This window comes from Rhinolophus hipposideros (assembly GCF_964194185.1).
Source record: "Rhinolophus hipposideros genome assembly, chromosome: 14".
NCBI lineage: Eukaryota > Metazoa > Chordata > Mammalia > Chiroptera > Rhinolophidae > Rhinolophus > Rhinolophus hipposideros.
In genome coordinates, this window is record NC_138060.1 from 58,064,405 (window position 1) to 58,091,415 (window position 27,011).

Below are 27,011 nucleotides of genomic sequence, written 5' to 3' on the forward strand. Positions count from 1 at the left end.
CACTTGACAGAGTGGGGCAGACCCCTGCAAAGGAAACAGCTCAGGATGGAGCTTGGAGGGAGACTGAAACTGGATGTAATACCGCTGTTAATATGTCCCCCAAAGCTGAGAGAGGAGCAGGGAAATACCTGGAAACTAGGACTTTAATAGCCTGGATCCCACTCCCCAACTGCTCTACAATGGGAAGCCCCACCCCTTCCTGTAGGGACTTAGGGTGGTTTCCTTGCCCTGCTACTTAGGGTGGGTTTTTTTCCCCTTGGCTACCACATGGGCTTAGGATGATGGTCATCCACCCGGATTTTCAGCACATGGTTCTAAACAGGATCTGGATTAACCCAGCTTCTTAGAGAATTATCTTGAAAATAGAGAGGAAAATATTAGCTGGACAGATTGGGAAGAGTGGACAACAGAAGGAAATGCAAGATTACCCAGAAGGAAAAGAATCTAGATTTCCCGGAGTGGAAAGAGAGAGGAGACATTCAATAAACAATGAATATTAATTCAGTGCCTATTATGTACCAGGCACTGTTCTAGAACCACCCCTCTCCCCACCCAGAGAAAACAGGAGCAGAAAACACAAATTCTGAGGGAGAGTAAAGGGGCAGCTGAGGACGAGGCTGAAAGAACTGAGATGCCTGAGTGACAGACAGGGTTTGGCCTTAGGCCTCCTCTTCAGCCTTCTCACCGAAATCCTCCTCCTCTTCTGCGGTCGCATCCTGGTACTGCTGGTACTCGGACACTAGTGCGTTCATGTTGCTCTCAGCCTTGGTGAACTCCATCTCATCCATGCCGTCACCCGTGTACCAGTGCAGGAAGGCCTTGCATTGAAACATGGCCATGAACTACTTGGAGATGCGCTTGAACAGCTCCTGGATGGCCGTGCTGTTGCCGAGAAAGGTGGCCTCCATCTGCAGGCCACGGGGCAGGATGTCGCACACGGCCGTCTTCACGTTGTTGGGGATCCACTCCACGAAGTAGCTGCCGTTCTTGTTCTGCACGTTGAGCATCTGCTCGTCCACCTCCTTCATGGACATGCGGCCCAGGAAGATGGAGACCACGGTGAGGTACCGGCCATGGTGGGGGTCACAGGCAGCCATCATGTTCTTGGTATTGAATACCTGCTGGGTGAGCTTGGGCACAGTGAGGGCCCGATATTGCTGGCTTCCATGGCTGGTTAGAGGGGCAAAGCCAGACATGAAGAAGCGGAGGCGTGGGAAGGGCACCATGTTGACTACAAGCTTGCGGAGGTCAGCATTGAGCTGGCCAGGGAAGCGGAGGCAGGTGGTCACACCGCTCCTGGTGGCTGAGATGAGTTGGTTCAGGTCCCTGTAGTTGGTGTGGTCAGTTTGAGGGTGTGGAAGCAGATGTCATAAAGGGCCTCGTTATCAATGCAGCAGGTCTCATCAGTATCTCTACCAACTGATGGACGGAGAGGGTGGCATTCGCTCAGGTCCTTTGGCCAGATCTTTATATATATCACATATTGGCCAAGTACAGTTCTAATCAAACTCAGAAAAATTATCTCTCTCCACTGACTACATTGCAGCCCTTGTTTTTAAACATTTTGCAAGTAACTGTGAGAATGCTGGTATCTCTAGGAATGTGAAACAAAAGATAGGAAGTGCACTGCAGCATTTCCAAAGACAATAAAGATAATGAATTCCATTTCACCAGCATTGAATGCATAATTAAAGTGGAAGCCTGATTTTCTCTCTGCTCAAGGTCATTCCCCACACCCTGTTCAGGGGAGGCCCATTGTAATGCAGCATGTTTCCCCAGGCTTCTCAGTCAGTCAACACTCCCCCAAGTGACTGGGGATGTCCTGTGCTCTGTGAGGCCAGGCCTGGGTCCATTGCATTCACCGTTGAATCACCAGTGCCCCTCAACACTCGACAAATGAATTAGCAAAATGCCCGATACTGTGCCAGGCTCTGCAAAAGATGCAACAAGAGAGCTCACAAGAAATTGATTGTTTTGTCACTTGGGTCTCTGCAAGTTTCTCTCTGTAGTTCTACCCTTTACCTCCATTTCATCCCCACCTCCCCCTGCAAGGAATTGCTAATCTACTTTCTGTATCTATAGATTTGCCTATCCTGAACATTTCATTTAAAGGGAATCGTGTAACATGTGATCTTTTGTGACTGCCTTCTTTGACTTGGCATATTTTCAAGTTTTCATCCATGCTGTAGCATGTATAAACACTATTCCTTTCTATGGCTGAATAATACCTAGTGTGTGGATATACATTTTGTTTATCCATTCATTTATGGACATTTGTGTTGTTTCCACATTTTGGCTCTTATGATTACTGCTGCTATAAACATTTGTGTACGGCTTTGTGTGGACACGTTTTCAGTTCTCTTGGGTAGATACCCAGGAGTAGAATTGCTGGGTCAAATGGTACTCTATGTCTAACATATTCCTGCTGTCTAATTTTGTTTTTCCTTTTCAAGCTCTTTGTTTCATATACCAGTACTACCACCTACACATTTGTCCTTGCCTTTTGTTGAATTAAGCCTCCTGAGTTCCCATTTTTTCTTCTGCTAGTTAAAAAGTTATATATTCTATATTTATTCTTTTGGCAATTTACCCTTAAACTTTTAACCTTTAATTTTAAGCTTTAAATATTTAATTCTCATATATTTCTTAAATAAGGTCCCTCTCTGTATCTTCCCTCCAAGACAGGGCAAGAAGCATAACGTGCTTTTATATCTCTCTACTCTTCCCTACCACATGCCCTACCTCCATGTTGAAATCATCTGGCTTTCTAGTTTCAGATCATTCTTTTAAAACATTTCCTCTATTAGTACTTATTTAGACAGCTCTGGATTTTATTCACCATCGCATCTCTCTGCTTCTTCCTGAACTAATTTTTCTTCCTGCTGAGTTACAGGCTCCAGTTTTTCAGAGACAGTCTGCGGGTAGTATGCTTTAAATCCACATGTTTGGAACACTTGGCGTTTAAAACACGTATTCCAATATCCCTTCTCTGATTAAAACCATGCAATGGCTCCTGATTGACTCAGACTAAACATCACATTTCTCAAATGCCGGCATGACCTGGCTCCCATTCCTCTCAGAGCCCACCACTGGCCACTCACGTGTCATTTGTGATGCTCGGGTCACCCTCCTCCCTGTTCTCTTAACAGTTGCAGGCAGGCAGACACCATCTCATCTTGTGCCCTTGTTCTAGCTCTTTTCTCTCTGAAACACTGTAGTCTCCCCCCAGAAAATCATTTAGCCAACTCCCTCACCTGAATTCTCTGCTCAAACGTCACCTCCCCAGTGCAGCCTCCCCTATGCTCACTGCCTCCTTCTTCCCCTCTAGAACCCCCAGTTCCCTTCATTTTGCTCTACAATTTCTGGTTTTCCGTAAGAAATGAAGCTTGAACTGATCACCTCCTAAACATACTATATTGCCCAGTGGTGGTTTGCTTCAGCTCAACCCCTACCATTTTTCTGCCCTGCTCTGTAACACAGGGCACTGTGTTCCCAGGTCACTTGCCCTCTGGCTTCTGGGAGTTTCAGCCAATGGGAGGCACTGGCAGAAGATTGACAGATGGGAAGAAGGGAAAGACTGGGGTACTTCTCTCTCTCCTGGCACCTCCAACAGCATCTTCCTATGTCCTCTCCATGGCTCCATCTTCCTCCACGTAGCCCCTTGCTCTGTGACGCAGTGCCTTCCAGGCCACCCCCATGGAGCCTCTAGTCTGTACTAACAGCCTCAACTTCCAGGTTCTGTAAAACTGCCCTTGCTTTTGTCCCTCTGGCCCTAAAGGTGGTAGCAGCTTCCTGCTCCTGCGAACTCTGGGTACCTTAGATCCCTTTTGGCTCCCCTTCTCTTTCAATACTTGTGGTACTCCCTTGTATGAAACTTCCATACAAATTCTAGGGTGGTTTTGATTTTCTTGGCTGCATGCTGACTGACACCCAGCAATATAACTTGTCTATTGGTTGCATTTATAATTTGTCTGCCCATGAGCTCTACCAGGACAGGGATATTTGTTTCTTTCGTTTACACGACATGCAGCAATTGCCTAGCATGGTGCCTGGTACACAGTAGGTACTGAATAAATGTTTGCTGAATAAATATTAATCTCTTTGCTGAATGCTGGGATATGACCCCAGATCCCTTCCTCAAGATGGAAGAATTTACTTCCCCAAACAGCTAGGAGAACTGCTGACAGACATATCTTAGCTTTCAGCCTTCTCTAGAAATGACCCTCAGTTAGAAAGAGCTGCCTCATCCAAGGCTGCACCCCTTTCCTGGGGGCACCCTGCACCCGAGGACTGGCCCATATGGGAGCAGAAAGGTCCCTTGTAATGTGGGACAACTCTGAAGGCCATCCCACCTCAGAGCTTCCCTTGGGGTCAGCTGAAGCCTTTGCCAGGGCTTCGTGGCCACCCAGCTTTTCTCTTTTCCTAATCCTGCTGCCTTCCGCCCCTGTGGGTGTTGATCCCTAATCAAACTCCCATGTGCTATCTCCATCTCAGCGTCTGCTTCCTGGTCAGCCTACCCTGGAGCAGTTTTATTGGCTATAAAGCTCTGGGTCTTTTTCCTCAACAGAGTTGAAGCAATAGCCCTATGGTCTTGTTTCTGGAGATGCTAATTAGAATTTTAATGATCAGAGTCTAGCTCTTTAATCATCATGGCAAACATTCAGCTGCCTTCCCCTTCTCCTCGCTGATAGAACCAGGGTGTTGTTCAGGTTTCTGATGACCAGTGTGCCTTGGTCTTCTGTCTAACTTCAGAGTGTAAGGGTGAATTACCCTTAGCCACTGCTTCCCGTTTTTTTTGTATGAAGGTCCACACGGGGCATGTTTTTCATATGACACCTTTCAAGTGCTTGCATTTATCCTGGGAGGCAACCAGCCTGGGAGGTCCCACTCAGGCTGCCCTAAGGACTGAGCCCATCAAAGTCTCAGAACTGTCACCCACTTTTCACACTGGCCCACCAGCTAAGACTCTCTGGTCCAAGTCAGTCATTCAATCATTGTAATGCCAGTCCTCCAATTGTAACTGCTTTGGGTATGGAAGACACGGTTTCCTTTTCTAGCCTTTGTTGTGCAGATAGTAATGTGTATAGCTGCACCATCTTGTAACCATGGGGTAACAGTCTAGGAACAAACAGCAGCTACTCTATGGAAGGCAAAACCGAAAAAAAGTAAAAAGAAAAGGAAGTATCAGGATAGCAGATAATATTGGGCCACTAAATTAATTCTGGAACTTTGCATGTAAAGATTTTCCTCATTTAGTAAAATTTTCTTTCAATTGAGTCTTCTCTTATTGGAACCAAAAAGCATTCTATCGGATACAGTGGGTAATCTTGTTTGTTTCTAGTAGCTTTTGGGTAGGATTTAAAAAAAAGTCATTAGCTAACACCAATGACAAGCTCTTTTTTGTTCTTTTCCTGCTATCTCCTACCTGAGACCAAGAATGCATGTCTTGTCTGAAGCTCTAGCAGCCATTTGTCACCATAGGAGAAAGGCCACGCAAATGAAGACACTTCAGCCCTGAACCAGTGCCAGCAATCTCCTCCCTCTGGACCTATTTTAAAAGCAAACCAGCCCTCATGTCTTTAAGCCACTACAGGGGGGGGTCTGTCACCAGCAGTCAAACAAAAGTCCTTACTGATTCAATATCCTTCATATGTTTGTCTAGTAGGTTGTCTATTTCTTGTCAAATTTTATGAGCTCTGTATGTATTGTAGAGATTTACCCTTATCTGTACTACAAACGTTTTCTCAAGCTGTCTCTTGTCTATTAACTTTTACAGTATTTTGCCTTGAAAATGTTTTATACTTTCATATAATCATTTTTTTTCTTTTATAGCTTCTGAGACTGCCCTCTTAGTCACTGCTGTGGTATTAAAGATGGGCCCACAAATTCTGTGATATTCCTCCCATTAAAAGGTGAAATTTAATTCCCTTCCCCTCCAGTGTGGGCTGGATTTAGTCATTTGTTTCTAATGAACAGAATATGGCAGAAGTGATGAGATGTCACTTCTCAAATTAGGTTAGAAAAAGACTGAGGCCTCCATCTTGGTTGCATGCATTCCTTCTCTCTCTCTCTCTCTCTCTCTCTCTCTCTCTCTCTCTCTCTCTCACACACACACACACACACACCTCTCACTCTGGGGGAAGTAAGCAAGCTACCACGATTTAAGTAGTTCTGTGGAGGGATCTTCATGGTGGAAAAGTGGAAGCTTCCTGCCAATAACAGTAAGGAACTGAAACCCGCCAAAAACCACACGAGGGAGCTTAGAAGCAGAAGCTCAGGCCCAGTTGAGCCTTCAGATGACAGTGTCCCTTGCCGACTACTTGACTATAATCTCACAAGAGACCCTGAATCAGAACCACCCAGTTAAGCCACTCTGAGATTCCTGATCCTGAGAAAGTCCCTGAGATAATACATGGTCAGTGTTTTAAGCTGCTAAGTGTTAGAGTAATTTGTTCTTACATAGCAATAGATAAGTAATACTGTTACCAACCATTCCCATTACCCTACCCACCTACACTCTCCGACATTTTCTTACAAGGTTTTAACTTTTTAAAAAATATACATCTTTAATCTTGAATCTATAGGATTGAAGTATTTTATACGGAGAAAAATAGTCCTCGTAGTTTTTCTAGGATAAGCGTCATTTATATAATCTACTGTAAATCTATTAACTCTTCAACATATTAAGTCTTTATAGAAATTAGGATCTCTTTCTGAATTTTCTCCTGAAACATAGAGAATTTGTATATTTGTCAGTCTCTAAGCCCATAGAAATTATTTGATTACAGTGGCCATTGGATGGGGCCAGAGGCCCATTGTGGGCAGCCGTGGGCATGACAGGGAGAGAGGACATGTTACATGGAGGGAGATGGAGACATGGAGGACACACGGATGGATGTTGCTGAAGCTGCCACAGGAAGCAGAGAGAGGAGGAGAAGGACCCTGTTTTTTCCCTTCCTACCATTCTCCAATCATCTGTCAATGCCTCCCATTGGCTGGACCTCCCAGAAGTAAAGAAGGAAGGAAGGAGGATTGGGAAGGAAGAGTCTAAGGCTGCAATGTTTTTATAAGAAAGTTAAAACCCAGCCGATGAGGAAGTCCTGAAGCAAAAGCTGTCAGTTAGAAAAGTCTCACAACCCTCTAGGATGCCTCCCAGGCCTGGTCTCTGGCTGGGAGTAGTCCAGCAGAATCATAATTTCAGTTCAAACACCTTGGTGAATCCAGAGAAGCAGCAGCTGAGGCTGTCAGTCAACTACGTTCCCCTTGGCAGATCTGAGCAGCACGTTTCCACAGTTACCTTTAGTTTTTAAATCCAATATGTATTTAAATCACTAGAACAGAATCACCAGTGGTCTTTAACTGCAAAGCATAGCATATACTAACTGACTGTATAAATACTTGGCATCGAGCATTTGTCAAGATACCATGTTACAGGAACATGCATACTATACTCCATCTTTGTCCATTGTCAAAAAAATAACTACCTTTTACCTGAGGGAAAATTATATGTTCAAATTGAATGGCTACTATGTTCCAAGCAATGGTCTTAGGCATTGGGAGGGCATAGTGGTTTTAACAAGACACACAGACTCTGCCCACAAGGCACTTACACTCTAGAGGGAAACATGGTCAGGGACAAAATTAAACAGGCTAATAAGATGGAGAACCCTGATGTGTAGGGTGGGAGATACCCAAAAGGAAGGAGCCAGGGGAAGACAATGAGTAGTAGATAGAGTAGTTCAGGCAGGCCCCTGAAGAGATGACAATTGAGCTGGAATTGGAATGAAAGCACTTTTGCTGTTTCAAAATGTGTCATAACTTATGTTCAATGCTTCGAGTGCCTTTAGGTAGTCTCGATTAGGGACAAATAGAAGTCAATATATTAGATGTTCAGAATTCTTGTGTCTTGAGATAAAATCAACTGGCTTCTTTTTATAACCATGATTTTTTTTTTAATGACAAATTTAGAGAGAAAGTTTTAGGCTGCTATTTGTAAGCATTTCTCTCCAAATAACACATTACAGATATGGATAGTATTTATTCTCAATAAGTAAAAAAGCCAAATTGGAGTGGTTTTCACCACGTTTTCTCTGTAGCACTGGTTGCTGAACAGAGACATGTTGAGCTGCTATATAAAGATCTGAAGCAGATAAATGCAACTTACAAATCTGAAGAGACCATCTTGAGGCAAATTTGAGGAATTACTTATCTTCTTAAAAATTTATTTCAACATCAATATTCCTGTGTTTCCTACCTTCCATCAAGTGTTTTTATGGCTGTGAATTAAACACTATGAGTAAGAATAAAACAATTGAAAATATATCATGGTTAAGGTAACTGCAATGTTCACTCCGCTCCACTAACCACAGTGGACTTGGGTTCAGATAGACAATCAAATTCACAGGACACAGTAGGCCCAGCCCTATACCAAGTTTACTTAGCTTTACTAAAGAATAGAGAACATGCAATATCCTGGCATGCACGGCAATGGCACAGCAGAAGTCCTGTGACTCCCAGGCATGGTCATTCTGAATATGGGACATCTGGGCGCCCAAGAGACAAGATTGAGTGCAGATGCCATCAGGTCCGAGCCCCCTTCAGCTTTATGCCCATCAGGGGTGTGAATACTCCCTCCTTCTTCAAGGCAGTTGCATCTCACCAATGCCAATTACTTATTCTTCAACAACCAATTTTGACAACATGCATAGACAGCTAAGCACCTGTACATAATTCTCCACCAGATTCTATTTAATCAGTAGCACACAATCCCAACAATTCCTTGAATTTACGTTGCATAATGGAAAAACCTGGAGTCAAATCCTCAGATATCCCTAATGCTAGAGGAAAGACCATGAAACCAGCTATTAACCCATTCTTTCTAGCTCACCTCCTGATCCCCATTAAAACCTCCTTGATACATATTTAAGGCAGTTTTCTTATTCTTTGTACAGCAACTTCTATATTTGTTGTACAGAAAAATAAATATACTAGACTATAGAAAATCACCAAGACCTGTATCCCCCAAGGAGGCGTCAGAATTCTCTCCACAAAGCAAGTTGACAAGACTCTGTCCCACTCACAAGTTTCCTTTACCGATTGCTCCATTACTCCCACCTCCATTACTCCCTTACATGTGGCAGATGCTGCGCTGTGGGTATAAAAGTCCCAAGGTAGGAAAGGCATGTCTAAGAACAGAAAGGATATAAGTGTGCCTGGAGCCTGGTCATCAGGGGGTAGAATTAGAAGGAAGACACTAGCAAGGTAAGCAGGAACCAGATCTGCAGGCCTGTAGATCATGGTAAGAAGTCCTGAATTTTACTGTTGAAGATAGGAAGCCATGCAACTCTTCAAAGTAGGAAATGCCATGATCTGGTTTATGTCTGAGGGAGGTTGTTCTGGCTGCAATATGGAGAAGAGGTAGGAGAAGGTCAAGCAAACAAAGTTTAGTCCAAATGAGAGATGAAGATGGCTTGATTCGGAGGTGATGGAAAGATATAGGTAGATTCAAGACACTGTGGAGCACGAACCTACATGTCTTACATATGGATTGGTGGGGAGAGGCTCTATGCTGGGGTGAAAGGAGAACTGAGGGTGATGTCTAGGTTTTTGGCTTGAAGAAAAAACAAACATATAAGAGGTAAGTAGGTAGGAAACGAGGTTTGGGCAACCAGAAGGGCATCAGAAGAGCTCTCTGTGAACAAAAGTGACTTGAAATGCACATAAATGTTGGAGGGTTAGTATTTGGGGTGTAATTAAAGGCGTGGGACTACACAAGATGACCCAGTGCATGACTATAAGGATCAGTCCTATAGCGTGGACGTGGGCAAAGATTTAACTACAATAGTGGACATCGTGCTGTTTCCCATAAAGAACAAAGAAGTAGCCCAAAACTCATTGATAGGAGTCTAATTAAACAATACTGTGCCATCGATTAAAACTGTGTTCTCTCACGTATTTGCTCACATGGAAATAGGTCTGTGATATTTAGAAAAAAAGAGTTATGGTGCTATTTACTGTGATCCCATTTTTATTCAAGAAATTCTCTGTGCATGTACATAAAAATAAGAGCAAAAGAAATAGACACTAAAATATACATTAAAATATTAATGGTGGTTCTGAATGGCTAGATTATAGATTTTTTGTTTCCATTTTCAGAATCTTCTTCAATGAACGTGTGTCATTTGTATAATAGGAGAACAGCTATGAAAAATAATCTGATTCCTTACAGCTCACCTTTGGGACTAAATGCTGCTTCTAGAAACTCATGTGTGGGCAGTGAGCCAACCCCAGTGGATCAGGACAGTCAAATCTATCTTACTTCTTAGCATCATTTCTGTAGCCAGAGGTTCTGAACCTTGGCTGCTCATTAGAATAAGCTGGGAAATTTCTATTTCTATGCCAGGGCCCTGTCGCTAGAGATTCTGACTTAAATGGTCTGGAAAGTGGTCCAGGCATAACTATTTTGGGGTCTCTGGTGATTCTGATGGGCACATAGCTCTGGGAACCACTGGTAAGCCCTGGTTTGGTCTCCAAAGCACAGGCGGTCAACACTGAGAGAGGAGAGTAGACTAGAAAGGAAGCTGGAGAAGGAAAAACTGTGGAAGAAAGGAGACTTGGAAATAAAGGATGAAAGAGAAATTAATCAGGACACAAAATGCAAAGACGAAAAGGTTGAGAATTCCTCCCACCTCAAAATAGCTTTTATTTCACACCAGGCACGAGTTAGCTGCAAAAATCTGATCTCTGCACAGAAGTTCATAATCAGAGGCCGTTCCCAAAGCTGCTGGAGCAGGTGTTTCCTCCCAAAAGAGGGCGGGCCAGAACTGTAAATCTCATTTTGGAAGTTTCGAGCCCTGGGGATACTATTCTGTGTCTCTGCCATCTGTAGTACATTTCGGTTCCCGTTTCTGGGGCAGCCCTGGATCTAACTTGCCCCACCATTTGCATTCTCACACAGTATGTGAATGGAGGGGGAGAGCCCTTGGCAAGGCAGCCCTGGGGTCTCCTTCCTTCAAAAGATTTGCCAGTGATCCTTGCCCTGCTGGCTTCCTCTTTAATTGGCCCACGCTGTGGGGAGCAATTGAGATTAAATGGCCACTTGCTGGGTGGCTGTGCAATGCCAGGCATGCGTGACCCTATTTGGAGCATTTGTTGTATCCCAGGATTGCATGAAACAACCGGCTCAGGGGTGTTCCTTGAAACCCTGACAAAGCAGGCTCTTAATTTTGCAAAACAGCCTCCGAAGTCAAACCAGCTCTGTACTGGAGCCATTCTAGTCAGAGGGATGTCACAGCAGAAACCATAAGGCACAGAAAGAATGGGACAGAAGGAAATTTAGGGTTGTGACTCAAGAAAATGGGTTATTGTACAATTGCCAGCTTGCTCTGAAAAGCCAGCGAGGGACAGGGAAGAGCCCCTTCCGCTCCCAGAGGCTCCGCGTATAACCATGCTGGGCAGCCTCTGGGACAAACAAAGGACATCCCAAGAGGGTGCATGCGTCCTCCATTTTGGATGCTCAGGCCTGCATCTAGGGGCTGCTGCCTGCAACCTGGGCCAAGTTGCTCAGCTTCCTGAGGCCTCAGATCCCAGGCTCCACAAGAGGGTGACAGGAAAGCACCAGAAATCAAAGATGTATTTTCATCTTCTGGAGTGCTCTCAAAGGTGAGCTTCAAGAGCCCTATGCAATCCCATCCTGCAGAATGGACCGGGGACTTTCTTTAGACTGAGTCAATGCAAATGCCAATCCCTTAGCAAACCCAGAGTCTAACCACTTCCTATTACCTGCAGTCACACCCCAGCCTCTTATGAGCTCTCTAGTTCATCTCCTACTAGTTTCCTCCCTCTCCCCCGTCCACACCCCCCACACACACACTCTTGTCCCAGGGCCTTTGCACTTGCTTTCCTAAATCAGATCCATATTGGAGAGGAAATCGAACTTCTCATAGCAAGAACAAGCATTTCCATCTAATAAGATCTCTTCAGCCCGCACTGCAAACAAATTACAAAATGTATACAGTAGTCCCCCCTTAGCCATGGTTTCGCTTTCTGTGGTTTCAGTTACTCTTGGTCAATCATGGTCCACAAATGTAAAATGGAAAGTTCCAGAAACAAACATTTTATAAGTTTTAAATTGTGCACCATTCTATCTAAGCAGCATGATGAAATTTCATGCCATCATGCACTGTCCTACCCTGGACGTGAATCATCCCTTTGTCCAGCACATACACACTGTACATGCTCCCCTCCTGTTCATCATTTAGTAGCCATCTCAGTTATCAGAGCGACTGTCTTGGTATTGCAATGCTTATGCTCAAATAATCCTTATTTTACTTGATAATGGCCCCAAAGCCATCCACATAACTTTCATTACAGTATATTGTTCTATTTTATTATTGTTGTTAATCTCTTACTGTGCCAAATTTATAAATTAGACATCATCATAGACATGCATATATAGGGGGAAAATAGTATGAGGTATGATCAAAAAAATATGGTGAATGTTTAAATTTTAAAAACTGTTATTACGGAAAAAGACACATGGCCATTAATCCCCCTCAAAATACTCCCCTCACTTCGAACACACTTTTCCCATCATTCTTGCCATTTTCTGAAGCAGTTCTGGAAGTCCTCTTTCATGAGTGTTTTAAGTTTCTCTGTCGTGGCTGCCTCGATGTCCTGAATTATTTTGACTTTGGGGAAAAGCCAGAAAGCTCACGGTGCCAGATACGGTGAATAAGGTAAGTGAGGACACATCATAATATTTTTATTTGACAGAAATTGTCATACACCAGAAGCCGTGTGCGACGTGGAGAATTATCATGATGGAGGATGATTTACGGCACTCTTTAAAACACACCTTCTCTCAACCATAGCTCACACCCAGCTGACTGCCCTGAACAAGTTGAAACTTGTCACACACTGCTACTAAGGTTCGATGTGCCACTTCCCATATTGAATATCCCTGCCTTTCCGTTGGATGGCACTCGGCAGCAGCATTCCCCATATTTTGTGATCATAACAGAAAGGCTCCATGTCACACATCATTTCTGGTACAGCAATTTCTGTCAAATAAAAACATGGTGTGTCCTCATCCACCTTATTCACTGGATCTGGCACCGTGTGACTTCTGGCTCTTCCCCAAAGTCAAAATGACCATGAAAGGTAAATGTTTCAAACAGATTCAGGACATCAAGGCAGCCACAACAGCACAACTAAAGATACTCACGAAACAGGACTTCCAGAACTGCTTCAGAAAGTGGCAAGAACGATGGGATAAGTGTGTTCGAAGTGAGGGGGAGTATTTTGAGGGGGATTAATGACAATGTGTCTTTTACTGTAATAACTTTTTTATTTAAACATTCACTGTATTGTATTGTTTGATCACACCTCATATATATAGGGTTTGGTACTATCCACTGTTTCAGGCATCCACTGGTCTCTTGGAACATATTCTCCATGGATAAGGGGGACTGCTGTATATCAAGACAGACTAACAAGGAAAATTACTGCTTGGGATTATTAGCTATAAGCCAATTATAAATTAAGAATTGTCGACCGTACAGAAGACTGCTTACTCAGCCCTTGGATTCTGGGTGAAATGAGCAGACCAGTTATTTAGTAAGGCCCTTCCTCATGTTTAAATGACATGGCTTTAACTTTCTTCTAATGCATCCCGTCCAGCCCAGTGTGCAGAGCAATCTAAATGGACGAGACGAACATTCAGGACCATCAGCAACATTCAGGACCATCAGCCCATGAGAGGTGAGGTACTACAAAAGAAACCAGGTGTCACAAACAGGTCTTATAGATAATGAGGGAGATTGAAGTGGGCAGACACAGGCTGCGGAGAGCAGGTCCCATCTGAAGGGGGCAGCTGTTGCTCAGCACCGGCCAATTTTATTCCATGGATGTGTGAGTCTGGTAATATCAGATACGATTTTTTTAGTACAACCCAGAACCCAAAATTACATGAAATTCCTCCATTTTTAAACATTGGCAACTTAGTCAAATTAACAAAAAGTGTAGGTCAAATTACATCTTTAGGACAGATTCAGCCAACATACTGCCAGTTTGTGATCTCTAAATTGACAGAGAGAAGGTTACAGCAAATAGGGAATGAGACCAAGGAAGTGCCCTAAAGTGCAGAAGGAAGAGTGGTAATCCCGAGCTGGAGGTCAGAAAAGGTTTTCAGAAAGGAGACATGTCTAAGACACTGCCCAAAGAATGTAATGCAGGCCTGTCGGCAGGTGTGTATAAGCCTGCCAAACTTGGGGGCAGCCAGCAAAGGCCCAGAGGTGAGACACACAATGCAAAGTACAGCTGATATATAGGGAGCATACTGAGGTGACAGAATATTGCATTTTCCCTGAGATTCAAATTCCCTCCCTTACAGAGGCGCTAAAGGTGAAGGTAGACAGGTCAGAAGCACCATCTGAACTATAGTCTAAGCATCTCCGCCAATAGTTACTGTGACAGGCAGTTTCCAAGATGCCCCCAATATTTCCACCCCATGGTATTCACACCATTGTGTTGTCCCCTTCAACATTGTACCAGGATTGGTCTGTGTGTGGTCAATAGCATACAGCAGAAGTGATGGCATTCACTTCCAGGACTAGGTTATAAAAAAGACTGCAGCTTCTGTCTTGCTCTTGTGCGTTTTCCCTCTCCCTCTCTTTCCCTCCCCACCTCTTTCTCTCCCCTCAACTCTCCCTTCCCCTTCACCCCCCTCTTCCTTCCTGGCAGCTTCAAGCCAAAGCCCCACAGGCTGGGCAGTACAGGAACTTGCATTGGGTGATTTAAGGTAAAGACCAATTTTTAAGAGCAGCAAATCTTTGCAAGTCACTTCTCTTTTCTCCCACTCATTTTTTACACAGAAGGGGGAACATTTGCTGGGTTTTTTTGTTTTGTTTTTTTAATTGCCTAGAGCCTTCGCATCTGCCCCCTGTCATTTGGGAACTGAGTATTATGGCACCTGCTGATTTTCAAAATAGCCATTAATCACTTAGCTCCACACTCACACCAAGGACAAGCCAGACATGATTATCAACTGGAGCATTGAAGAGTTAATCCAACACTTCATCTCCTGCAATGCCTGGCATTTGTTCTCCAAGGCTTATGAAGCTAGTGGGTACAAACTGGAAACCCTAGAATTCAGGAGAGAAGCTGGACTGGGAAAGCCTGGAATCCAGCCCCCTATGGAGAGATTTTGCATGGTCTTTCTTTCAGTACCTAAGTCTTTGCCCACAGGTACCCTTCGGTTTGGGGAGATAATCCCTCAGGAAGGTGCTTCCAGAACAGTGACAGTGACTTCCCCAAACCATGGATTGTAGGCAGCTTCACCTCTATGACTATTCCCATTAGAAAACTTTACAATCCTAAACAAATTCACTTTGGATCCTAAGGCTTAAAAGAACTCCACTAAACGGGCACACGGCTTTCTCTCAAGAAAGTATTTGCGCCACTTTCACTCTGATAATTCTTCATTTTAATCTTGTGACAAAGCATGCATTCACAGAGGACTGAGTTTGATTTTATACCCCCTTATCTGGAAGCTAGAAAGCAGGTAAGTACCGACTGTGAGCTGGCGGTATCAGGGGGAGAGCAACTCTTGATGAGCGGCCTTAAAAAAGGGACAAAGTGTTAAGAAAAGGACAAAGTGAGTGGCCAGTGGACTTTGTCACTGGGTATTTAGATGGGCTGAGCTGGGCTGATGGTCAGAGCAGAGCCTCTGTGCCACCTTCAGACTCTCTTTCCATCCACTGATATGGAGGGGTTTTTGCTTCCTACCGGTAGGAAGAGGAAGAGGTTTGGGCAGTTAAGGGAAGAGTGCAGAGAATGCTGCCCAGGGCAGGGTGGTATGGAGACAGCTCTTCTCCTGGCCCCTTGGGAGGATCTGAACACATGTGGGGAAAGGCATAAGGCCAATGAGATCAGTTCGTGTGAAGCTTGATGACACTGGACACAGGCAGAGCTGCTTCAAGGCCCAGAGGATAGAGTGGGATGCAGCAATTAGAGAAGGTCATTGTTAGCAAAGCTGAGCCCGGTTCCGGTGCCTCAAGGAAGGGGAATTCCCAAAACCATTTGCATTCCCAACTCCATCTGTTCCCACAGAATCCAATCTGTGGTTGTATACACCGGCTTTATTCTACTTGGAATTAGAATCATTGCGAAAGATCTGAGAAGAATCCATTTCTGTCTTGTGCTTGGAGACAAGCAGAAAGCCTTCATGTCAGCAGAGTAAGCCTAGCATCGTGAGGCTACAGCTAGTCCATTTCCTTCAGTCCCCTGGTGTGGTGTCTGAAACCTGTTTCTTTAAAATTCCCACAGGCACTTTACAGAGTGAGAAATGGTTTGGTTAGCATGAAGCTTAGCCATGCTGTCAGCAGAGGCCATGGACCGTCACATTACTTTCAATAATAACGTATCTGGAGGTGTCTCCAGATGGACCTTCATGGTCAGACCACACACCTGGAGAGACATTTCCAGGCGTCTCCTGTACATACCCATTCCAAGGCCCCCTGACTCTTGAAGATGCTCGTTTCCACAGAGCAGTGGTTTCTAAGCTTATTCTAAAGACAAAGTTACAAGAACCCCAATGTACAGAATAGGGAAAAGTGGAACTTCCCATTAAATGAGGGAACATGGTGTCCAGAGGTTCACCAAGCCTAGTTAGAAGCCATGTGGCAACATTACCTGGGATCTTCGAATGTGATCAAATGGTTACCCTTTGTTTTGCCACCCAGGCTGATGTCTGTTTTGTTTTTGTAGAATGATGGCCAGTTATAGGGGCTCTGCAGCTCTGCTAGGATGAGCAATGCCCCTGGGTCCAACTCAGCACCCCAGGGAAATGCCAGCCATGGCCACACGGCAGTGGTCTAAGGGGCTGCATGATTCAGGGTCTGCTGCGATGGTTGTACACAAGGTCACCGTGTGTCCTTCAGGGGACCAGTTCTGTGATGTGATTTGGGTTATTGTTCTTGGCTGCGGAACCTCCAAATCTGGATTTTCACATTTCCTGCAAATTACTTTCTTTTCTGCTTAAGCTAGCCAGAGTCAGGACTTGCGACCAAAAACCTGACTTTCAACAACCTCCAAAAGACACAGGAAGAAGAGCTGTTTAGTAGATAAAGACATAAATATCTTCCAAAACAGTTATGAACCTGCTTGATACACCCTTTCCCCCTACTGGGTACCCTCTATTTCCGGCTCCTTAGGGTACATGTTTTGTGTGTTGTTCTTTCCGTTTGAGCCGTGACAACTATCTCAAGTTTGGGGCACATGTCTGGAGGAGCTGCTCTGGCAGACGCAGAAGACCCATGTTCCGAAGGAGCTAACTGCAAGGGGCCGGGCAAGCCTCTACCGCCTGTTAATAAAACCTAGAGAATGGTACTACACAGCCACTTGGCCCACCCTCAAACATCCTCTGCAGGAAGTGCCTCCGGGGGCCTCCAGCCTTGGTGCTGCTCCCTGAAAGCAGAGCTGGGACAAAACTAGCTGCAGGCAGCTGACTTACCAAGGCCTCGCAGGAAGCAGCAGTGAGGGAAAGGGAAGTATGAGATAGGGAGGAGGGAAAGCCATCATTGAGTTGGTTAGCACTGTGGGCCACTGGGGAGTCAGCCTTCTGAGAAGGCCAAGGGAAGAGCACCCCAGAACTGTCTACCTCCAGGACAAAGTGAAAAGCACTAGTAATATGCTTCTATTATCTACTGGCCAAGGGTTGCCCCAGGGGGCCCTAACCACCAAACTTCAGATGGTATATCCAGCCTTGTGAGGGAGCCCCCACAGGCCCCACTCCGACACCCCCCAGGAAGTAAGAGCAGCTCCAGGGCAGGTACGGCCCTGCCAGCAGAAGGTGCTGATGCCCGGGAACTCTACGCTCTCGCAGGCTAGGCTGAGGGAAGGGAGGTGCTGTGTAAGACGTCCAGTACCCTCCCACTGCTACGTCCTCTCTCACGGCACTTCATGCCTTCAAACGTTAGTACCAGCTTGCATGTCTGTTAAAAATGACTGTTACCCAAGTTTGGGCACACTGTTATTTCTGGAACAAGCCCACATCACTAACAGAAGCAACACATCAATCCTGCTGGTCTTGGCCTCTCCCTTGGGCACATCTGCAGCCTACCTGTCATTTCTTTGGATTCATTACCATAAGGCTGGACAGAAGGAATGGGGTCCCAAGATTTGGGTTTTGGTCTTAGAAAGAGACCCTAGTTAGGCCTTAAGCATGAGTCTCAGGCTCCTACCCAGCTTTTTCAGATTCTGTATTGGGGCCTAAGGAGTTAAAGTGACATCCTGCTGTCCCCTGTTCTATTATTCCTGTGTGTGGTGCTTCTTCAAGGACCTGCCAGGAAAGATGTGACTGAGCGAAGGCATGGGTCAGCGTCCCTCGGCACTTTGACAGCAGCAGAGGTCCTGCCTTCACCCATGACATTTATTTTATCTTGGCAAAGGTGCACGTGATGCATTTCTTCCACTGATAACCTGAAGCTCTTCTTTATGTTTCAGCTTTTTCTAGTTACCAGAGCTGTTTACCTTAAGTTATTATTTCCAAATAGTGGAAACCATCTCTTCATCCTCTCCTGGGAAATGCCGGTTATCAAAATTGCCAGCATATCAAGCAGTAGCACAATGAAGCTTGGGGGAGAATTCTGGATGTAATATGTAACAGTATCTCCGAATGTGTTATCATTGACAAAGTGTCAAAGTAAATTAGGAATGAGATAAAGAGTTTGGGGTTCATTCATTTCTTCTAAGCTTAAACTTCTATTAATTTTATTCTTTATTCCTAGTGATGCAATAATCACTGAACACTTTCTGTCAACATCAAAGAATTTTCCTTAAGTCTAAAACATACCTTACTCAGTTAACAGACTTCTTTCTCAAGCCCACTAAGCAAAGGTGAGCTGTTACAACACAGCAGGTCCCCCTAATGTTGTGGGTAGGTCCTTGGAAACTGCAACTTTAAGTGAAACGATGTATAATGAAACCAATTTGACCCTAGGCTAACTGATATAAACAAGAGGTAAGTTCCCATGTCATATTGCTGGTCACCAAAACATCACCAAACTTCTAAATAAAGACCCAAAACGCTTCTAATATTAAACATGGAAATAAAAGTAAGCTATATGCGTATATATATTTAAGAAAGATTAATGGAGTAAGATCATTATTTTCCAACCCCCTTATTCCAGGTGAGGACCACAGTGGGAGGAACCTCTCCCCACAGCTCAGAGGCAAGGCAGGAACCCACCCTGCACAGGACACCACTCACACTCACCGGAACACTCACTCAGACTGGGATAATGTAGACACGCCATTCACCATGTGTGCACATCTTTGGGAGTGGGAGGAAACTGGAATATCCAGAGAAAACCCACACGGACATGGAGACAACGTGCAAACGCCACACAGAGAGTGGACCCACTGAGAATTGACTTTTTCTCATCAATGTGATAACAAAACAACTTTGAATGACACGACATTATTCGGGGAACTGCTGCACTTTTTTCTACAAGGATAAGAATGTCATTCAAACAGCATTACTGGGTCTGTGTCATATATCCATCACATACACAAAGGTTATAAGATGGTCTCAATATCAACTGAACTGTCACTGACGAAAAGTGTCGCTAACTCCAGGAGAAGCAGTCTCATCCAGTGCTAGAGTCGGAAACTGCCCATCATGGTTACCCTGAACTCCAGCCCAAGCACACTCTTCCCATCCAAATGTTCTTTTGCCCAGCGAGAGCTCCTTATGCAGCCATACTACAGCACATCAAAGCATCTTGCATCCAACTTTAGCTTTAATTATTAGCAAACACCTCTGTTTGTATCTGTGCCAAGATTTGTTGGTGTTTTCAACACTTATAACCTTGTTTTCTCAAAGATTAAAATGTAGAGAGATTATCCCGTGTCTGACATTAAAGGACCCAGGTATACTCTGTATAACAGCTCAACAACACATGATGCAAAAGGTACTATGGTAAGCATAGATAGGCCAGTCGGGGTGGCAGTTGCTAAGAAAGGAACAAAGAGTGTATATTGATATTTTGTCAAAAGTAGTCATCCCTGTCCTCAACTTTTGGAGGATTGCTCCCCCATCCCTCCAGCCATATAGTTCTGGTCAGCCTGCCAGTCGCAGGCTGAGCTGATCAGTGGTTTGTCACGGGGCCTTGCCCCAACCAAATTCAGGCCAATCAGTCCCTCCCTAGGATTCTTCTTACTGAGTTGTCAAGGAGAAGTTCTTTTTCCTTTCTGGCCATATGGCTATAAAAAATTAAAGTCTGGAGCTGCCTGGAAGTTGGGTTCCAGCTTCCTCTCTGTACAGGGAACCTGGGAGAACAAAAACAGCATGTAAAGAGAGGTAGGTACAAAAGCTGGGGAGTACCAAGTGACATCCAAGTCCCTCCATCAGCTCCCCCCTGTACCCTCTCTTGGGCAAAGGCTGAACCTTGCAACCGACAGAATCCCAACACAGAATGCTTCATAAACAGAGCTGCAAGTTGGGTCTTGAAGGCAGGTTAAGGTCTTGGGTGCATATTAAGGGAAAGGAGCATGGGGTGGGCACGGGGAGCTGCGATGTCCAGACTGAAGGACAAATGTGCTGCCCAGGAATGGGAGAGACAACCAATCAGAAATGGGGACAGAATTGTATGCTTTAGCGGATTGCCATTGTTGGAATAAATACATTCTAATTTCTAGTGTAAACGTTGAAAAGTGTCCCTCCCATGCCTGTTTCACAACTCCTTGGTTCCCATCCCCAGAGGAAACGAATGTTATCAGTCTCTTGTATATCCATACAGCATTTTTTTGCACATATAAGCATTATACATAACTTTTAGAAATCTTTGCGTGCCAAGGTACTTGGTCTGCATTTAGTAGGCAACAGGGAAACTGTAGTATTTTATTTTATTGAGGTATAATTTATATATAACAAAATGCAAACTTTAGATTCTTAAAAGAACTACCTGGTAAGAGTAGTGTTTTAGGAGGATTTGGCCATCAAGCAGTTCAGAATTTCATTAGGCAGGTTTAATCGCATCTTTGAGATGACAGGTAAAAAAAGATGATCTGTGGTCAAATATCAAAAGATATAATATAGGCACAATTGGAGTTCCCAAAAAGAGGGAAGACATAGAGCATAAAATATTTAAAGAAATGATAGTCCAAATTTCCAAATTTGGTGGGAAACATAAATTTAGATATTGGAAAAGCTTAGTGGGTCCTAAGCAGGAAAAACTGAAACAAACCACACTCTAGGCACTTCATAGTCACCTGCTAAAAACCAAAGATAAAAAAATCTTGAAAGAAGCCTGACAAAAGGGAAACTTTACACACAGGGGAGCGAAATTAGGAATTATTGTTGGCTTCTCATCAGAAACAATGGAGGCAAAAAGTCAGTGTAATGGCATCTTTAAAAGGGCTGAAAGAACCTCAGACCTACTAGAATGACTGTAATCGAAAATATAAGAAATCACAAGTGTTAGTGAGGATACAGAGAAAAGGGAACCCTTGTGCACTGTTGGTAGGAATGTGAATTGGTGCAGCCACTATGGAAAACAGTATGGAGTGTCCTCAAAAAAAAAATTAAAAGTAGAACTACCATATGATCCAGCAATTCTACTTTGGGGTATTTATAAAATAAAAAAAAAATTAAAAATGAAAACAATTATTCAAAAAGAGATATACCTCCGTGTTTATTCATGCCATGCACCCTATAGTCAAGTAGTCAAGTCATGGAACGAATCTAAGTGTCCATCAATCAATAAATAAAATGTGGCATACACGCACACACACACATACACACACACACACACTGGAATATTATTCAGTCATAAAAAAGAATGAAATCTTGCCATTTGTAACAACATGGATGAACTGTCAGGATATTATTCTAAGTGAAATAAGTCATACAGAGAAAAACAAGTACTGGATGATATTATTTATATATGGAATCTAAAAAGAAAAATATTAAGCAAAAAAGAAACAGGCTCATAGCTACAGAAAACAGATTAGTAATTGTCAGAGGCAGGGGGTGGGGGTGTAGGGGGTGGGTGAAATGGGTGAAGGAGGTCAAAAAAAAAGAAAAATAGATATCTAGAAAAACAATCTGGAAATTAACACATTCCTAACAAATCAAAGAAGAAATCAGAGAAAACAAAATATTTTGAACTGATTTATAATTAAAACAAAGCATATTAATATGTGTAGCATGCAGGTAAAACAGGGCTTAGAGGTTCAGAAGGCTTTGAGGCTTAAAAAATTGTAGCTACAAATGTTTTAGAAAAGAAGAAAGCTCCTAAATCAATAATGTAAAGTTCCATGCTAAATAGCTAGAAAAAAAAATCAAAGTAAAACCAAAACAAGTAGACTATAAATAAGAGAATTGATGAAATAGAGAAAATTAGTAGACAATAATAAACACAATCTGAGAAAATGCAAAAATAGAAAGAATTAAGATGAAAAGTTAGTTCTAATAAAAGATTAACAAAATTGATAAACCCCTACCAATACTAATCAAGAAAATAAAAAGAACACAGATTACCAATAGGAATGAAAGATAATTAAAAGAATAAGCAAACATGAATAACTTGATGACAATAAACAATTTCGATAAAATGGACAAATTCCATGAAAAATACAAAGTTGATAGAAAAGGAAATAAGAAATTTGATTGCCTACATATCTATTAAAGAAATTAAATATTATCAAAGTCCTTCTCACAGACAAGACTCCAGGCCCAGATGGTTTCATTAGCATATTCTGTCATTCATTTAAGAAAAAACACCAACTTTTTCAGAAAAAGGAGGAGCAGAAAACACTTCCCAACTTATTGTATACAGCCAGCATTTCTCTAATACCATCACTAAACAAAGGCAACACGAGAAAAGAATACCGCAGACCAATTATATCTCATGAACATACATGCAAAAATATTAACAAATCAATACATTGTGAACATGTGAGGTTTATGCCCAGAATGAGAAGTTGGTTTAAGATTTGAAAACTAATCAATAAAGCTCCCCATATTAATAAAGGAAAAAAAATCACAGGGTTATTTCAATAAATGCATAAAAAGCATTTACCTAACTTCTACACCAATTCATTATAAAAAAAAAACTCAGCAAACTAAGAATAGAAGGGAATTTCTCAATCTGATAAAAGGCATCAACAAAGTACCTACAGCTAACATCCTACTCAATGATGAAATGATGAATGCTTTCCTCCCACAGTCAGTGACAAAGCAAGGATATCCGCTGTCACCATTGCTCTTCAACATTGTACAAGAAATTATAGCCACCGCAAGTGGGCAAGAAAAAGAAAAGCCATAACGATCAGAAAGGAAGAAGTCAAATTTTCTCTATTCAGAAATGACATGATTGCTTATGAAGAAATTTTTTAAAATCTATGTCAATTACTAGAACTAAAACGTGAATCTGTAAGGTCAACATTGGTGAGGGGAAATCAATTGTATACCTATATGCCAATTTAAAAATTGAAATTTAAGAAGAAGTATCATTGACAATAGCTTTTCAGCCTCCCTGGCGTTAGGTGTGGCCTGTGACCAAACTCTGATCAATGGAATATGACTAGAGGTGTTCTGTATCCCTCTAAATATGGCCCAGAAAATCCTCCCAGGTGCAATCCTCAGTCCTCTCTTCCCTTCCTTATCGTTACTGGAAACCTTGTTCTGAAGATCACAGAGCCACAAGAGAGGTGCCTGGGTCCTCAAAGCCCTGCTTTAGAAGTGAGATGTCTGCTATCAGAAATAACTGCTTTGATATTCCTAATAATAAATTTATCATGCTTGATCCATTAGCTAATACAACCTTAACTGATAGAGTGACCATCACTGCAGGATCAGATAAGGAAAGTGTGGTAGATGAATACTCTAGAACACCACACCGCAACTAAATGCCATGACTAAGATATATCCACAAAGCTGTGAATACATCTTAAACTTGAGTAGAAAGATTGAGATCATATATGCAACTACTTATGTAAATTGGAATATATCCCACTGTATATTGAAGGAATCATACATATTAATTGCATTAGAAAGGCTGAGAATGGGAGTGGATTTTAGGGACAAGGGGAGAAAACACATGGCCATGTTCAATTCAGCAACTGCAAGGAAACAACACAAAGAGAAAACATGCGGGAAGACAGAAGTCTGAAAGTAGATGCTATTAGGAGTCTGTTTGATGAGCATACAAAGACGATGTTGAGGATTGTTTGTAGGAAGTCCAACGGCACAGTTTACTTTGCAGACATAGTAAATAAAAGTACACTCAGTTAAAGAAAGCACTTTGACAGTCATTGTGGCACTTGCAAAATGGGATGGTGTCTGTTTTCTGGTACATGCAAGCATGTCATAACAGTGCTTATCTATATGTTTCAAAGGAAAGTTTGTTGGAAACAGTAATCTGATAACCCAGTGCTGTTCATGGGAGCCTCAAAACAGAAATGGTAGAATTACTAAGACTGTCTTCCATTAACCAAAAGATCCACTTGCTCTGGATCTATAAAGGAATTGCAAAGCACCCTGAACACACCTCACATGCAACAATTCATACTTGGCTTTTAGTTCTCTTCTAGAAACCAACAGCTCAAGGCTAGAGGACATTTTTATCAGGCACATAGAAGACGGAAGGAGATCTGACCCCTTAATAATCCTATTGTTTTAAATTCCTATATAAGGGAGAAGAGGCACAGTTCCAGGTTAGCCATTTAGCACGTGAATTATATATGATTTTTAAATGAGGCTCTTTAGACTAGAGACTCATCTCAGTGTCTAACTGCTGGAAAGGGTACAATAAAAATACATTTAAGGCCCCGTGGAAATAGCAACAGCCATTAAAATTGTACAACTACTTAAAGAAAAACTCGTAATTGAATGAGGTTGCTTTGATCTCATGGTAGTACTCACATATAGCTTGGCAAGGGTCAGCTCCTAATGATATGAAATACATTCTGATTGTTTGCCTACATTTGGGAATGTGTCTGAAAGCAACTGATAACAGCAGGGAATACCCAAGTAGGATTTCATTTAAGAGAACAAAGTAACGTGATAGAGGAAAAGGTAGAGTCATCATGTTCTTCTCTCATTACTGATTTCAGCAATAAAATATTTCAACGCACGCTTGCGAGTTCGGCCTTCCTGTGTATCTCAAGACTTCAAGGCATTAGAATCTGTACACAGAAGCACTTTGTAAAGATGTCAACATAAAATGACTTACCGTCACTGGGAAACTTTTACAGCTTGCTGAGGATGCAGAAGTCACACCCATTGCACGTCCTCTGCAAATGCAAAACACAGAATTACGCCAGGGGACAAAGGGAGAGAGGATGCATTACCTAAGTGAGACGTTATTTAGACAAAATGTGAAACATGCGCTTTGAATTGTTCTGGGGCAAGGTGGTGAGGGTGGGGGCTGGACGTCAGGAGAGGTTCCCAGCTCAAGCTCACTCTTCTTTCAATTAGGCCCATTTTTACACTCCAGGGTAACATTTACGTGCTTTCCTGGGCAGTGAGCCTCTGGCATAAAATAGCCTTTGGTACATCACCATCTAGTGGCAGCTAGGAAGAACTCAAAAGCTCCTTTTTTTTTTTTTTTTTTCTTTAAACTCATTGGAGAGGAGGAGGGGGAGCCCCGGGGAACCTATTTTCTTTGCATTCTAGACCCTCTCTGGAGAGGAGACACTCCACTGGACTTGAATGATGGCAGAGCAGACTGAATCCTGCAGGCTTTTCGTCACCTCAGGTGAGGATAATAGTCACATGCCAGGGTTTGTTGTGAGGCTAAAACTGACTCACATCCGGGCCTGGGGCAGGGGGAGCACTCAAATATTTTCGCCAGCAACCAGTGTTAGAGCCAGTGACATTCCTCCACTTAAAAACTCAACTCACCACTTGTTAGAGTTAAACCAAACCATCTAAGCTTGTTGGGTTACCCGACCACAGCCACCCACATCTGTTGGCAGCCAAAAGCAGCGGGCAGAGGCAGCCGCACTTTCACGGAGCAAGAGAAAAAAGTCGATGAAGAAAAAGCTTCCATTCTCTCCCCTAGTCTGAGGACCATGATTCTTTCCATGACCTCCAAGCAGAATTATGATTTTAACCATTTCTGGTTTCACAAACCCCTCTGGGGATCTGGGAAAACACAGGTTCACCAGAAAAATGCACACAAAATCTTACATTTGATTTGGGTTGGTCATGGACCCCCAAAGCCTATTCCCATGAAACCCAAAGTTAACACTGCTTCATTTAAAGCCTGCAGCATCACTTGGAAATGTGAGGAGGGTCTTTCCCTCCAGCCCCTTTTTAAACCCCTTGCTTCTGGCCCCGGGGGAAGAGTTATTGGTGAATAGGAGGTCTGCTCATATGTGTTCTCATCTCTGCCCTGGGGTAGATGGGCTTACCACTCACTCACTGATTAAAAGCTGACACACAGCCTTTAACCTGCAGTAACCTTTTAGCACTTTCTCAAGCTCCACTCTCTCCTTCCTCCAAACCAGGAAAAGATGCCTGGGAGCTGCCCTTGGGCACAGTGATAGCTATAGTTAAGGATAAAAGGCCTGAAATACACTGACATTAGATCCCAGCCATCTATCAGGTAATTTAGGATTTTAAACAATCAAATGAGCAATTGTCCAGGCTTGCCACCAGGCCTACCTACCCACATTGTCATGAAAACCACACCTTCTACCAAAGAAGCACCTAAGTAGGGCTGACCAGAGCTGTCATCCACTGGAAACCACAGGGCTTTTGCCATCCCACTGTCATTCACTGCTGGGTCACTGCCGTTGTTGAATCACAGTATACCTTCTCCAAACTCAAAAGTTGTTCATGGCTCACTGTGATTTTAGGGATGTCCTTACATATAGCTTTATATAGTTCAATAATTTTAGACAGACATTATCTGGCCTGGATGTGGGGGGTGGTTATGTACAGTCAAACATTCTGTCCTTCCCAGGTCAAATATATCACATAGCCACACGGACTGTAGCAT

The 27,011-nt window shown here is 43.2% G+C and overlaps 1 pseudogene across 1 annotated transcript in view; it reads right to left on the reverse strand.

Moving 5' to 3' along the window:
• Positions 1 to 659: 659 nt before the first annotated feature.
• LOC308507641 (tubulin beta-5 chain-like) overlaps positions 660 to 27,011 on the reverse strand; it is a 29,080-nt pseudogene continuing 2,728 nt past the window's right edge. Inside the window, exon 2 of the transcript in view lies at positions 660 to 1,445. The product of the transcript in view is annotated as a tubulin beta-5 chain-like (transcript). The remainder of the gene's footprint in view (positions 1,446 to 27,011) is intronic.